The sequence below is a fragment of the Pezoporus occidentalis genome, unplaced genomic scaffold (genome assembly GCF_034315485.1).
Source record: "Pezoporus occidentalis ecotype Australia unplaced genomic scaffold, CSIRO_AGI_Poc_V1 ctg190, whole genome shotgun sequence".
Classification (NCBI taxonomy): Eukaryota; Metazoa; Chordata; class Aves; order Psittaciformes; family Psittacidae; genus Pezoporus; species Pezoporus occidentalis.
The window spans coordinates 520,673-534,166 of NW_026913749.1; the positions used below are offsets into that span (position 1 = coordinate 520,673).

The 13,494-nt window shown below is 45.9% G+C and overlaps 2 long non-coding RNA genes across 4 annotated transcripts; one reads left to right on the forward strand and one right to left on the reverse strand.

Annotated features, from left to right (window-relative positions):
• Positions 1-190: 190 nt before the first annotated feature.
• Positions 191-3,458, forward strand: LOC134162710 (uncharacterized). The gene is made up of 3 exons (XR_009964410.1): positions 191-752; positions 1,496-1,612; positions 3,207-3,458. It is a non-coding gene; the product is annotated as an uncharacterized LOC134162710 (long non-coding RNA).
• On the reverse strand, positions 748-9,521 carry LOC134162711 (uncharacterized). Of its 3 annotated transcripts, XR_009964412.1 has the most exons (6): positions 9,204-9,521; positions 7,855-8,142; positions 4,154-4,232; positions 3,844-4,054; positions 2,906-3,068; positions 748-1,597 (listed from the first exon to the last, which is right to left on the reverse strand). It is a non-coding gene; the product is annotated as an uncharacterized LOC134162711 (long non-coding RNA). The 3 variants fall into 3 exon arrangements; XR_009964413.1 differs by lacking the exons at positions 7,855-8,142; positions 9,204-9,521 and having other exon boundaries at positions 3,844-4,050; positions 4,154-7,161; XR_009964411.1 differs by lacking the exons at positions 7,855-8,142; positions 9,204-9,521 and having other exon boundaries at positions 4,154-7,161.
• Between the last annotated feature and the right edge of the window lie 3,973 nt (positions 9,522-13,494).

Here is a 13,494-nt window from a genome sequence, read left to right on the forward strand (position 1 = left end):
TTCCCCATGCAGCCCAACATGGCAAGCTCCCCAAAGGGGCTGTGCTAACAAACGCAGCCGAAGACAGCCATGTGATGTTAACATAAACCTCCTCTGTCAGCTTGGAGAGGCACCAGGAAACGGCCCCAGGAATGCTTTTTGCAGCGCCTGTCTCTGCTCGGTGCCACGCGGTGGCATTTGTCAGGGGCGCAGACCCTCTTCCCCCTGTCTGGGTCACCGCACCACGTGGCGTGTTGTGTCTGAGCACATCGGGGACGTTTTGATTAGAAAGAAGGAGGAAAAAAGCAGTTCTGGGTTACAAAAACCAAGGCCAAAGCCATTTCTGGTCCTTCCGGTTCATCCATAAGGATCCAGCCGTGGCAGAAGGATCATGATGAACTAAAGAACCGCAGCTCTCTTCTCATTTCAAGGGTAATTTCTCTTTGAGTTCCTCATGAAAAACACCACACTGGGGTAAATACAGAGAGCAGGGGCTCAGGGATATTCTTGTTTGGGATCATTCTGGTTTAGAAAGGAAGAAAAATGATTTGAAAGTTTGATGCATTTTCTCTGTGGTCGTGCATTTTCAGTGTGTGTTTCACTGAATTCGCCTCTTTTTTTTTTACTATTTAATTTTTCTTATACATCTTTAATTTCATTTTCTGGTTTTTATGAAGTCCCTCAGTGTGTTTTTGTGGTGAGCTGCCATGGTATTACCAATGCGTCTGAAATACTGCAGACAGAAAGACAGCCACTTGAAAGCAGTAATGAGCGTGAGTCTGTCCCAGCTTTTATTTCCTATTTTATCTTATATAAAGTTACACAAAAGGAAAAGCTTTCAGAGAACGTGATCCTGGAACTGCTTACAAACACACTTGGTTAACATTAATCGTAAGTGGCACAAACTGAATGTATCTATAATACAGAGGTATAAGCTCTAGCTTTTGATTACTTAGAATTCCAGCCATGGAAAAGGAAATAAAAGTGCAGCTTTTAAATATTATATAAATACTATATATTATATACCATATATGTACTATATATTATTATACATATATTATCATCATCATCATAATATACAAACAGTACCAAACATCTTTTAAAACCCTACCCCAAACAATTTAGGAGCAAAAGTCCCACTAACTGGGAGAGGAGCCAGTCAATCAATCAGTCAAGTGTAGCAGAAGGCGATTATGTTCCTGATGGGTCCTTTTCCATTTGATGGATCATCCCATTTCCACATGCTTCTTTTCCCTCTGCTGAGGATGGACTTGCTGTTCGTTAGCGTGTTGGTAACCGAGTACACATTTAACTCTGCTATGTGCACTGCTGGCATTTGGTGGGTTACTCAAATGTAGGTCAAAGCAGAGAGAGGGGACTTGGAAGGAAAGTGATGGAGACAAAATGGGGAGAGGAAAGGTCGCGTGCACACAGATGGCTTATTATCGCTAGGACCATGTGGCAGAATCCAAACTCATCTGACAGTCTGTTTTCATCATAAAAAAGCTCTTTTCAGGGACTGCTGAACCTCTGAAAGTATCTGGGTGCGTTCGGCGTGATGTTCACACTTTGCTGACCTTGCAGAAGCCTTGGAGGAGCTGCAGTTTCGGAGCTAGTTCTGCACAGTAAGAGGGTTAGTGCAATGGTGGCTGTGGTATTAATGTCTGCCAGGTCTCTCAACTCAGACTCACCACGTTTCTAGCTAGCTTATTGGGTCCCAGCTTGCCTGGCAGGGAAAGGTGAAAGGAACTCACCAGAAGCTCTTCTCTGTGTATCAATCAGTCCTTCCCTTTCTCCTGCCTAAAGACTACCCAGAAAGCAAGAATCAAGCGACTGAAGCATTTACGTTGGACCTAGATCCCCGCGGATCAGAACAGGAATAACACCTCCATCCCCTCCCAAATCTTCCAGGCCTGACCTTTCGCAATCTCCATTTCCTGACCAATGACTCCAAAGAAAATAGAGCTGCAAGTTGGTATTTAATGGAAATCTGCGCAAAACTTGTCAAAATACACCACCATGCCTGTCAGATGCCTGGGACAAGACCCCTACAGTAGTTTCCAGAAACCCAGTGCAATTACTTACATTTTAAATTATCTTTAATTGTCGCATGTGAGCTACAGAAACATTTCCCCCCCCTCTGCAGCAAGACCTCGCTATTAAGAGTCACCCCCTAATTGCGGCTTTAATAGGGGGACCGCAGCAGGTCAGTGGGGAAGGTTAGCCCAGGGTGCAGCGAGGCGAGAGGCGCTGCCGGCCGCCACTAAGTGGAAGTGACACATCACCACAGTGCCATCAATTATGTAGGGGCAGTTTAGAGCATAAACTTTTTAGTGAATCTAATTACCTCGCCAGATGTTTTAATCCAATCTCCTCGCCCCCTCCTCTGCCATCAAATAGGACATTGTTTTATGAGTGCTTGATAGGAAAAAGTCACCTTAACTGTAGAATCTGGAATAAACCCATTGAGAGTTCTTTTGCAGGAACTGAGCATCCTTTTGCAACCTGAGGGATTAGTTGGGTTTACATGTGACTTGTTACCCATGGGATTGCACTGAATCAGAATGAACATCCTCATGAATTGATAAGAGAGTTATCGCGAAGGGCGCAAGACTGATGAAAAATAGATGAGATGGTTTAAGTGTGCTCAAGAGCTGAATGACAACTGTTAGCCTGGCAATGCCAGGTTTAAGCAGGCCCTGTCAATAGCATTAGAGATGCTGCACCAGATTTTCCAAGGCTGTTTGCAAATTGACCTAATGTTCCTGTTGCCACAAAGCCTTGAGAGCGCAGCTAAAAGCAGCATTGCTGAATGCTCCTGGTTTGCTCACAGATTGTGGTCAGATGGGAGCATGAAAGAAAAGCCTGTGCAGTCAGGAGAAGGGAAAATAGTGAATTAACGGGGCACACAAATGCATGGTATTACCTTCCAGAAGCATAGAGCAGGGAAGGATCCAAGCAGCGTGGGGAGGGGTTTCATCATCATTCAGTTGGTGGTAAATGTGGGTGTGCATGTGCAACACATTGACCAGTCTTCAGCCTTGCTTGCAGCACAATGGAAAAATCTCTGTCTTTGACAACTTCAAACCCTGAAAGAAAACACAACCCAAATCAGCACAGGCTCAAACTGTTCTTTGTTAGAATGCCAGGTGAACAGTTTGATGGTCTTTATTTTCACCTGCTTATCACAGTAATTGTTGCTTTTCTTCCCTTCTCATCCCATCTAGCTCCCCAGTGAGAGAACACTGACACTTATACCAGGCACAACATTAGCTGCATGCTCTTAGCATGGAGGCATGTGGAGCAAACAATGAATCAAGGCTGTTTATAAAGCCTTCAACACATCAGGCAGTGGAGAAGAGCCCAAGTTTCCACGTAAAGGTCTGAATGGACAAGAATGACGTGAAACACATGGAAAATATGGAAAATGTGGAATAAGTAATAAAATTATAAATAAAACAAATACAATAAATTGGGAATGCAGTTTTACTCGTAATGATTTGTGTTCCTAGTAACCCAAGACGTTCTTACCTTTGGAAAATTGCATGTTTTTCCAGTGGGGGAGCTGACGGCAGGTAACAGACCTGACGGGGTGTGCGGTGGGCTGGATCATTCAATGGCTCAGGCATTCAGCAGGGACTGCTGCAGCCTTGCATAAGCCCTTTCTCTGACAATGCCTTGCATCATGGGCTCAGGAAAAATCACTTAATCAAGCAGCAGTTAGTGTCAGTGCAGGAATTTTAGCCAGAAGTGAATCTTGGCTTGTTCTGGGTAGAGATTTGCCTTGTGGAGTTACCCCCATGCATTGAGCCGGTTTCCCTTTTTTTCCCCTTGGTTATTAGGGGCAGCACTTCATGAGCTTACCTCCATGAGTGTGCTCTCCCATTGACACCCCGTGGGTGAGCTGCTGGGATGGGGACTCCAGTTATTGCCGTGGCAGTTGGCAGGTACTTCTGGATCTCACACTGTGGGGTTGCCTGCAGAAACCTCTGCTTTCCTAAAACACGTGTAACAAGGACTCGCTTTAACAACTTCAGTATCTTTTCAGCTCCAGAAAGGAATGCTCAAAAGCTAACTTGGAAAAAGAAATAGAAATAAAGTGTTTATCAGCTTTAACTACTGCTGATGCTCTACCATTAGCTTAAAAACAGCTACACTTACACAGTAAGCTTACCTAATACATGAAATATGGCATGCAGTTGTAACTAGTCAAGGGCCTGTTGTAGTCCAGAGGCCAGCGTGGCGAAGGGCACCTGTAGCAAAAGACTGAAGTACAGAAAGAGTGATGGAGCTGGACTCGGCTGCTAATTAATTGTCCCAATTAATGAGGTACTAATTTCAATGCTGTCTATTGGGAATGGCTTTGGTACAAGCCAAGAATAAGGCTTAAATTCATGACTTTCAGATGGAAAAGTTTTATATCCAAATGGACCATCTAAAAAGACAGCAGAAGCCTGGAGAAGTGAAGCAATTTGCCCAAAGTCATGATGAGAACCAAAGCGTTCACACCAAGCACGGTGCCATGGGCTGGGAAGATTAAATACTAAGTTATATGAAACTGTCCCTTTGCTGTACATCAACAGCTTGGAAACATTTCCTTTGATACCACTGTGATGATTCATTTTGCTGTGCTAGCAATAAAAGAAATTAAAGGGGAGGGGAGTCTGAGCAGTGGATGAATTGCAGCTATTCTTCAAGGTAAAAGATCTCAGTTTCCATTTCCCTGTGCCATTAGGACTGATACGGGTCTGACTGGCCAGTATATGGTGAAAAAAGCCCCTCCGTGTGCCAGTACTGAAAACAGTTTGTGCATTAGCTGGAGTCTGCCAATGAAATAATAACTCCCCTTTGTTTATTATATTGAAACTCGATAAAAGAAGGGAGGGGGAATGGAGAGAGAAGAAGTTTGTGGTGTGAAATGAATGTTCTCATCTGGGCTCCAGGATGGAGCCGTCAGTAACGGCTGTGGCATCGCCGGGCGTCCTGCAGAGAACAAGTTACTGAGCCACGGCTGTAACTGGGGTCTGCTGGGAGAGGAACAGGTCGTGCTCTGCCAAGGGACCCCCACACTCCATCAGTTATGGGGACTGGCCCCTTCCAGGGGCATTGCCTCCTGGGGTGATGACAACGGCACAGACCCTGCAAGTAACTCAAGTCTAGGATCTAGATGTTATTCCCAACAAAGGCAGAGCCACGCAAGCTTGTGTTGAAGCCCAGCACTATCTCAGTACCCCCACATTCAGTATATAGATCCTCCTCCCCCACTTTCCTTCTGAAAAAGTGACTGCATCTTAGAGCTATTTCCAGATCCAAAGCTAGTTTTGCTGCACTGGCAATTAGCAGAAAAGACCCCCACCAAATGAAGTCTCCTTTTCAAATGTGCAAGCAAGCTACACGTTGCCAGTATGCTTGCGAGTTGATGGAGCCCCTTTACAACATGGGGGCAAGAAATCCCTTTAAATTACAACAGCAATGCAAAGCCAAACCAAAACCAACCACCACCCCCCCAAGCCCACAAGGTCCCTGTACAAAAGAGGATATAAAAACATCTTCCCATGGCTGAAATGCTGTGAGATTCCAAAGTATTAAGCAACATCAATTCATAAGGGGGAGAGAAAAAGTATTAGTCAGATGGTAGATGCTTTGGGCCAGTCCTCATAATTTTGTTGAACATCTGTGTTAGTACTGAGGGCTCTTACTCTATGACAGGGGACCAAGGTGTTAATGCAATAGGAACTAATAGCAACCAGAATAACATCAGTGGGAATACTGGCATCCACCTCATCCCCAGCCCAGCACGCACATCACCGGGCTATCAGACCACACTGATTTTTACCTGGGCACCTATAAAATGTGAATACATGGATGAACTTCCAGCCCAACTCCAGTAGCCAGGAATAGATTTATAGTACTTATACATGTGAGACCATAAACAAACCCGAGCAGGGCATCATCTCTGTTTGCACCTCTCCAACACACACGAGCAGCCTTGTATCCCAAAACCACACTTGGAGCTGAGCTCTGCAGACCCCCTGTCCAGAAACACCTTCTCCCGCATCCCCCTCCCTTCCCAGCACCCTGGGAAGGACACCTCCAGTTTTGGTAGGAGAGCTCCAGCAGGGAATTAGCAGCCTGGGAATTGCTGCAGCCATGTGGGAGCTTGCGTAATGTTCTAGCACTATCACTCACATCACTCGTATTTACTTCTTTTGGCCCCATTCTCTGCCTGCCAAATAAATTTGCAGCTGCAGAGGCTGAGCTCTAGTAGAAAGCTGAAGGATTTACTTCCAGCTATTGAAAGGTTTATAGCTGAGAAATGTGAAGTTGCACAGATTCTGCTGCTGAGGATGTGCCCTCCTCCTCTCGCTCCCCATATGCAGCTGGGTTAAAGGGAATATTGCACCACAGACAGCATTCAGCTGCTCCTTTCATCTGCAGAGACAAATTCCACCTTAAACATTACTCAGGGCAGTAATTCAGAGGCAGAATGTGGTGCCGGGAGCAGAGAGGGGTACATCACTGTGCACACAGCAAAGACACCTCATGGGCACTGTTTGGAGATGAGCTGGGATGAAAAATTCCTCCATGTGTTATTCCCAGCCATCCCTGTCCTTTCTGCTCCATTAAATCTGGGACTGGCCCAAACTGTCTGGGGATACTGGGAGCAAACAGAGCTTGGAAGGCAGCTGCTCCCTTGGTTTCCCTTAAACCATACTCAGGCCCAATGGCACTGGATGCTCTCTCCATCCTTCAGGACCCCAGCCCTCACTCAGCCTGTCTTTATTGAAGCAGCTGGTGCTTCACAGATTACTTCCAGGCCCCTTGAGGGTAGAAAGTCTTTTACATCCTGCAGCCCTGAGACTATTCCAACAGCTGTAACTATTTCATTTTTAATTTACTCGATACAACTTATTGCTGCTTAATCCATCAGGACAACTTTGGAGGGTTCCTGACCCATAAATCCAGAGCGGGGAGGGAAAAGAAGGGGGAAAAAAATAAAGGAAAAGAAAAAAATGCAAAGGATTTTGAAAAATTATATCTAAATCATAGCCAAATGTAAGACTGGACCCAGCAAACCAGCCAGGTCTTACCTTGGGGTAGAGACCTTTGCTCTTAGCACGGTGACAACGCTCCACTCCACTTAACTCATCCAACAGCTTAAACCTCCTAAATTTGTCTGGAATGGACCTTACCTCCTTTTTCCTGCTAACCAGATCCTTTTGTTCAGTACAGAGAAGGAAAAAACTGCTTTGCATCGTCTTCACATAAACACACACAAATGTGTTTTACATCAAGAGCTTTTAAAGGCAAAGCCTCCCCCTCCCTCAGGTGCCACTTTCCCTGTGTTGCTGCTGTCAGGGGCTCCGTGCTCTTTTTCGGGTGGGTGGTAGGACTGCTCTAAATCAATCAGTTGACATTAGGCTAATGTCTAATTAGCTATGGGTGGGCATGTGCTTTGATTATAGGAAGAACCTCAGGCAATGACTTGTGTTTTTAAGGCCCAGTTTTACACGTATCAATCATCTTTTGACATGCAGGGTGGGAGGGAAGAAAAATAAGCTGCAATAAAATGAAAGAATTCTGAAATATTAATGTGGACCTGAGTGTGTTATAACCATGGGGCTATAAATGAGGAACACACTCCTGGACATGGGTGTTAATAACAGTTTTTCTGTCTTAGGAAGAAAAAGAAATAAGTTTTTCCTTTACCATCCTCTGATTTTAAGCAAGGAAAGAGGCTTCCTTCTTAGGGAGAGAAAGATGAGATGCATCATCCCAAGGAGAACTCATCTACTAAAGCTATTTTAAATAGAGCTACACAGACATCTCCCAGCAATGGAACTCCTCTGGGAGATGTAAACCCGGCTGCATTACCTGTGGCTGCTGCTGCGGGGTCTCCTTCTCCTGCTCTTTTCCAATAGCCAGGCTCTATGAGACCAAGTTTCCCCTTGGCCTGCTGGACATACTTTTTGCCCCAAATCAGGTCTTATTTTGCCATGATGAGGGCCATTTCTCTGCTCTTTTCACTGCACATGACCATCTACGAAGGCTCTGCCATGTGTGTGTTCTCCATGTGCTCACTGCTGTCTACAGCCAGCTCCATCTCGCTTTCTTTAGAGCCACCCTCTGCCTCCAGAGCCTGCCCAAGTGTGGACAGCCACGCTGCAGGGAGAACAGTGATGCTAAGTGAGAACACTGCTAGTTGGAGAGTTTTTCTGCCTCAAAACCCACCCCCCAAGCCTCTTCAAACCCCAGTGTCTCCATTTCTCACTGTAATTGTTTGCCTCCAGTCTGGGTAACAATGCTTTGGTTTATTGGGAAAGACAAGAGGGATTTTTTTAGAATTACATGGAGATATGGAAAACCCTATAGGAAAGGTTCTAATTATAACTCTTAAACCCAGAGAATAAAGGGATCCAGTATTCCGAGCTCGTTGGCGGTTAGGGGTTAGGCAATACTTTCTGTGCTTTAAAACGTGTGGCAAACGATGGGATTTCTTTAAAGGAAGAATTATTTGTGTTCTATTAAACTCGCCCTCAACACTGCTCTGCTTTGGGTGATTGGCTTTGCCTCCTTCCTGAAACTCTCTATGCGGAGCAGATGGGGAAGAGGTTTTGGTGACACATGCCAGAGGTGTGCTTTAAATAAGAATAGCAATAATAATGCTAGTAATGCTAATAAAAATGGAAGTCATCTGATGTGCAGACTCCGGCTGCTTTATGCCTGGCTCCTCCTGTAATTCTCTGAGACCACAGTTTAAAATTGCTGGGTGATGATTATCCAGGGATTAGGGATTAGCGGGGTGGTTTGACTGCTTGTCAAAGCCTTAAAATAATACACAGATTAAAATAAGTCAATTTTCTCATTAATAATGAAGCAGATGATTTTAAAGCCCATGTAACCTCTGATGGGAGAAAAAACCCTACAGTGGGTAATGAGAAGGGACAGGTTTTGCTGGGTGATCTCATGATATCTGTCTCATCTTAGTTTGGTCTGATTTCTGCAGAGATTTAGTAACAGCTATAGCACTCAATTAAATTTCAGGAGCTCATTAGGCTGGAACCTCATTTAGTATGCACATACAGAGATAAATGGAGTAACTATAATAGAGCTGATCACTCAAAGCAAGCAGCTTGCTCCCCTTCTGAAAACCCCAACCACTTCTGAAAGGGAATGATCCAACAAATAAATGCAACAAATCAAAGTTTTCCACTGAAACTTACTCATCAGACCTTGGCTCCTCCCTGCCTTGTGGCCACTGCAAGCAGCTGGAGACTGGGGCTGCAGGAGGAGGAGTAGCTGGGGAAGGCAGAACTCAGCACAGTGCTCTTCTGAGGAAACAACGTGTGTGTTTTCCTAAGGGGAAGAAAACCCGTGTCAAAAGAAGCAAGCACCAGGGCCCTAAGTGCTCTTAGCATTAAAATAAGGGGGGGAATAAAAAGGAAAAGGTGTTGCATGCACACAGATAAATGGGCACCTGAATCACGTGCAGGACACGTGGGTATCACTATTAACTCCTAGAAAATGATGCAGCCAGAAAGCACAAGGGAGCATTGCTCTCCCACACACCCTGCTGCTACAGATGTGGCTTCCCAAGCCATCCCTGGAGGCTTTGCTGCCTTGCACTCTAGAAAAGACCCACTGGTGTTGAGGATGTGGGACTCCCTGAAAGCCTGAGCCTGCTGGTGTGGCACAACCAGGCTCTATATGGGGCTGACCCCCAGAATTCAGCTGGTGCCTCGGAAAGTCTCTGCCCTAAGCTGAGAAGGAGCAAACCAGACCGCTGCTGCAGGAGAGACTGTGCATGATGCGGGCTGGCTCAGAAGATACTGTGTTTTTAAGGGACTAATTCATGCTGCAATAACAAATGACAAAATACAATAACAAATAACAAATGCAATAATAAAGGGCACTGTATTTTCAGAGAAGCTGTGATGCAGAGAAGGGGTTTAAGTCCTGCCAATATTCCACAGTGTAATAGAAGTATTACAGAGCATCACTAACATTTCTATTCTGTTCTATTCTGTTCTCTTTCTATTCTGTTCCTCTTCTATTCCTATTCTATTGTTCTACCATATCATCTCTATCATCTCATATCATACCACATCATATCTAGAAGAACACCAATATAGTCCCAAGAGTGAAGAACAGCCTGGTTAGGAGCACCAGAACCAAAGGACAGCTTTTCCTTTGGCATGTTGCAAAGGACGATTTATGTTTTTAAAGGGACCATCATGCTGCTTTAAAGGAGTTACTTTGTCCTGCAGCTTGTCTGCAGGGAGAGCTGCTGCCCAGCGGTTAGTGTCTGGAAATGAGAGAGCAGACACCTGGGTTATGTTAGTGGTACCACCACTGACCTATGGCTGACAGCTCTAAATGGGGAGGACAGCTCTTCTAAGTGCTTGCTGTCAGAGGCTGAGTTATTATTAAAGAGGTTTTTAAACCAGGGTTTAACACAGAGAACAGAGAGGCTTTATCAGAGGACAATAAAATCCAGAGGGATGAGCTGGTGGTGGAGTCCACCTCTTGCGTGTTGTGCATGCTCTCACCTAGGATGGAAGAAGAGGTAACAACCACCCTAAGGTAACAGCAACGCTACAGGCGATGGGGAGAGCACAAAGGGTGTTTGATGGAGGCAGAACAGAGAAACCAGGGATACCCCTCAGTCCTCACAGCCATGCAAGTGGCCCTGGATCTGGCTTTGTGTGCTGATTCACAGCTTGGAAGGAGGTCCCAAACCACAAATCCTGCAGTAAACCACTGCACCAAACCCATTTACTCAGACTTCATGCAGGGAATTCAGCTTTTTGTCCATTATTCTATTTATTACCAGACATGAAAATAACAACTCCTTCAGCTGAGGCTACCCAACCACAATTGCTCAATTCAGTCCATGGCACAGACCTTCTCCTGGCCTCCCTCCTGCCTTCAAACTCTGACCAGTTTCTGAGAACAACTTTCCCTGTCTTTGCTTGCCCCATCCCGCCAGACAACAGTCTGTCTGGATGCAATTTCTCACCTTACAGGCCTGCTTTGGGAAACTACACACTAAACACGCCTGGAGATGATGCCATTAGCATGTACGGAGCACCAGTTGGTGCAGAACATGCATTTTCAGGTGTTGGGAGGCACCAAATAGCTTCTGTGACATCCTCATGAGCTGCAATGCCTCTTTGAGGACACTGGTCCCTATTTGCAAATCATTTCACAGTAAGAAGGCGTCTGAAATGCCAGCAAACCGAAGTGACCTGATGGGTGGCAGTAAGAATAGACCACACTAACCTGGCTCTCTGGCTACTTAGCTGCAGGATGGGGCTTTGCTAAGGCCTGCTTGTCTCAGCGCTTCATCCCGCCGTGCCAATAGTAAATCACCAGGTACAAAGTTGGCATTCAAAAATGCTGGAGGCTCCCTGGGATACAAACTCTCAAAGAAAAGCCCCGGTTGAGCAGCTTTGGTACAGGAGTGACTGGCTATTTCAGAAGTGACCACAGAGGCAGGTTGTGGTGCGGCTCTACACGGTGGGCTTGAGCCTCCGGATGCAGTTAACGCATCCCCATCACCAAGAAAACCACCAATGCTCAAGCATCTCTCAAAAGGCAGCCCGTGTCTCACTGCTGCACAGATTGCCCCTCAAGCTGCTCGTTATGAATCCTACAGACTCAAGCAAAATGCATTTATGGCTTTCAATGTGTCACGACTTTGAATCGCGCTACAGAAAGCCCAGCTTAGAGTTTCATTTCTCTCCCCAGATCTCGTGTTTGCTCATTCATTAGTGCTAGTTCCAGGAGATTAGATGACTTCTTAACGTTTCCCATGTAAAAAAGAACATAAAGGGAGGGTTTTGTTTTCTCCCCCCCTTTGCAAATGCTAAAGCAAGAGCAAAGGGAACGTTTGCGTTTCTACGCAGCCATTTTTTAATTCCCCTGTTAATGCTGCCAGTACCCAGAAGTGTCAAATTCTACCACGCAGGGGGAATAATGTTGGTTTTTAGCTGGTAATAGTCTGTGTTTTTGTGGCTGACGATTGGGACATTTTTAACGTATTTCTTCATCCTGTATGTGCAGGAGATGAGATGACTTTTTAATGTTCCAGGGGAGAAAACCCTTAAAGAAAGTGCATCTTATTCTCAGCAATTTTGAGGGTATCTTTTACTTAGAAAGCAAAAGCAATCACCAATTCCTTGCACATATGTCAAGTTCATTAACAACCAGAAACCAGATAACACTATTTTGTATGGAATTCAACTACCTGCACGCTTTGCTGAGGGTTTCAGCAGTGTGTTGTCAGTGCCTGGGACCTAAAGGTGTGTGAGGGGACACAGCAGCCCTGTGCAGATGGGTTTGGATGCTGCTCCGGGTACTGCACCTGCTATTCAACAGGATTTTCAGGGCACTTGCAGTGTTGGATCATTTAGGAAGACCATTAGCTTTGCAGGAAGCTGGGGAGGTTTCAACATTGCCCAACTGAACCTTTCCAGCCAAGGAAATTTGGAATATACTGGTCTCTCTGCCTTCACAGGGAGCTGGAAAATGACCACTGAGCTAAAGAATATCACAGGGACTTAGGGCAGCTTCTTTTTGGTAAGGGTAGTGTGGAAGCTGTATTTCAACTACAGCAGTGGGCAGGCACCCAAAAGACATGGCTGCACCCTGCAGAACATCATGTGGGCACTCCAGTACTGACCCAGCAGCCCTGCTCAGGGTATTTGGTGCCTGGCTGTGCCATACAGCAACATCAGCTCTAGCTGTGACCGAAGGCTAAGAGCTTATTAGATCATGCCCAGAGGTGTGCTGAGATCTGGAGCTAGCTCCAGGTGGAAAGGGAGGTCTGTGCTGTGCTTTGAGAACTTGACTCCCAGACCACACGGGTTTAACTTTGCCCAACCAGGAATTCAGGCTGAATTCCTAGAGCTGCTGAGCTCCTGTGCTGGTGCTTTACATCAACACTGCAGCACCTCATCTTTTGCTGCAATACTGGGTCTGATTCCGCTTACTCTTAACCCAGCAAAGCCCAGGAAAACCTCAGTAACTCCACTGAGGTTTCTGCTTCAGGCACTGCTCTGAGAAGAGAATCGAACCGCAGCAATGATGTGAGCTAGAGGCAGCCCTGTGAGCCAGAGATGCTCTAAGTGCTGACGTTAGCCCTTGCTTGGACCAGCACACCGACTGGATGCTTATGGCAATGCCCTTGTTCCTATGGCTCATCTCACTGAGCATCCCATATGTGCATCTTCAGCTGTGAGATCAGAGGGGCTGAGCAAGCTGAAGGTCCTGAGCACCCTACATGATTTCATCCCTTCTTTTCAGACCGTTGGATCATCCTACCCAGCCCAAGAGCACCACGCAAGCCCTGGGACACAGAGCACAATGCCCTTTCCTCATCTCCACACCAGGCACAGCCTCCCCTGCAGGACTGGGACACCCTCAACATTTGCTTTATGTGATGGAGGAGACAAGTCCAGGCCTATTTCTTGATCCCACTGTGCCTATGAAACAAGCCTCTCTGGGCAGTTT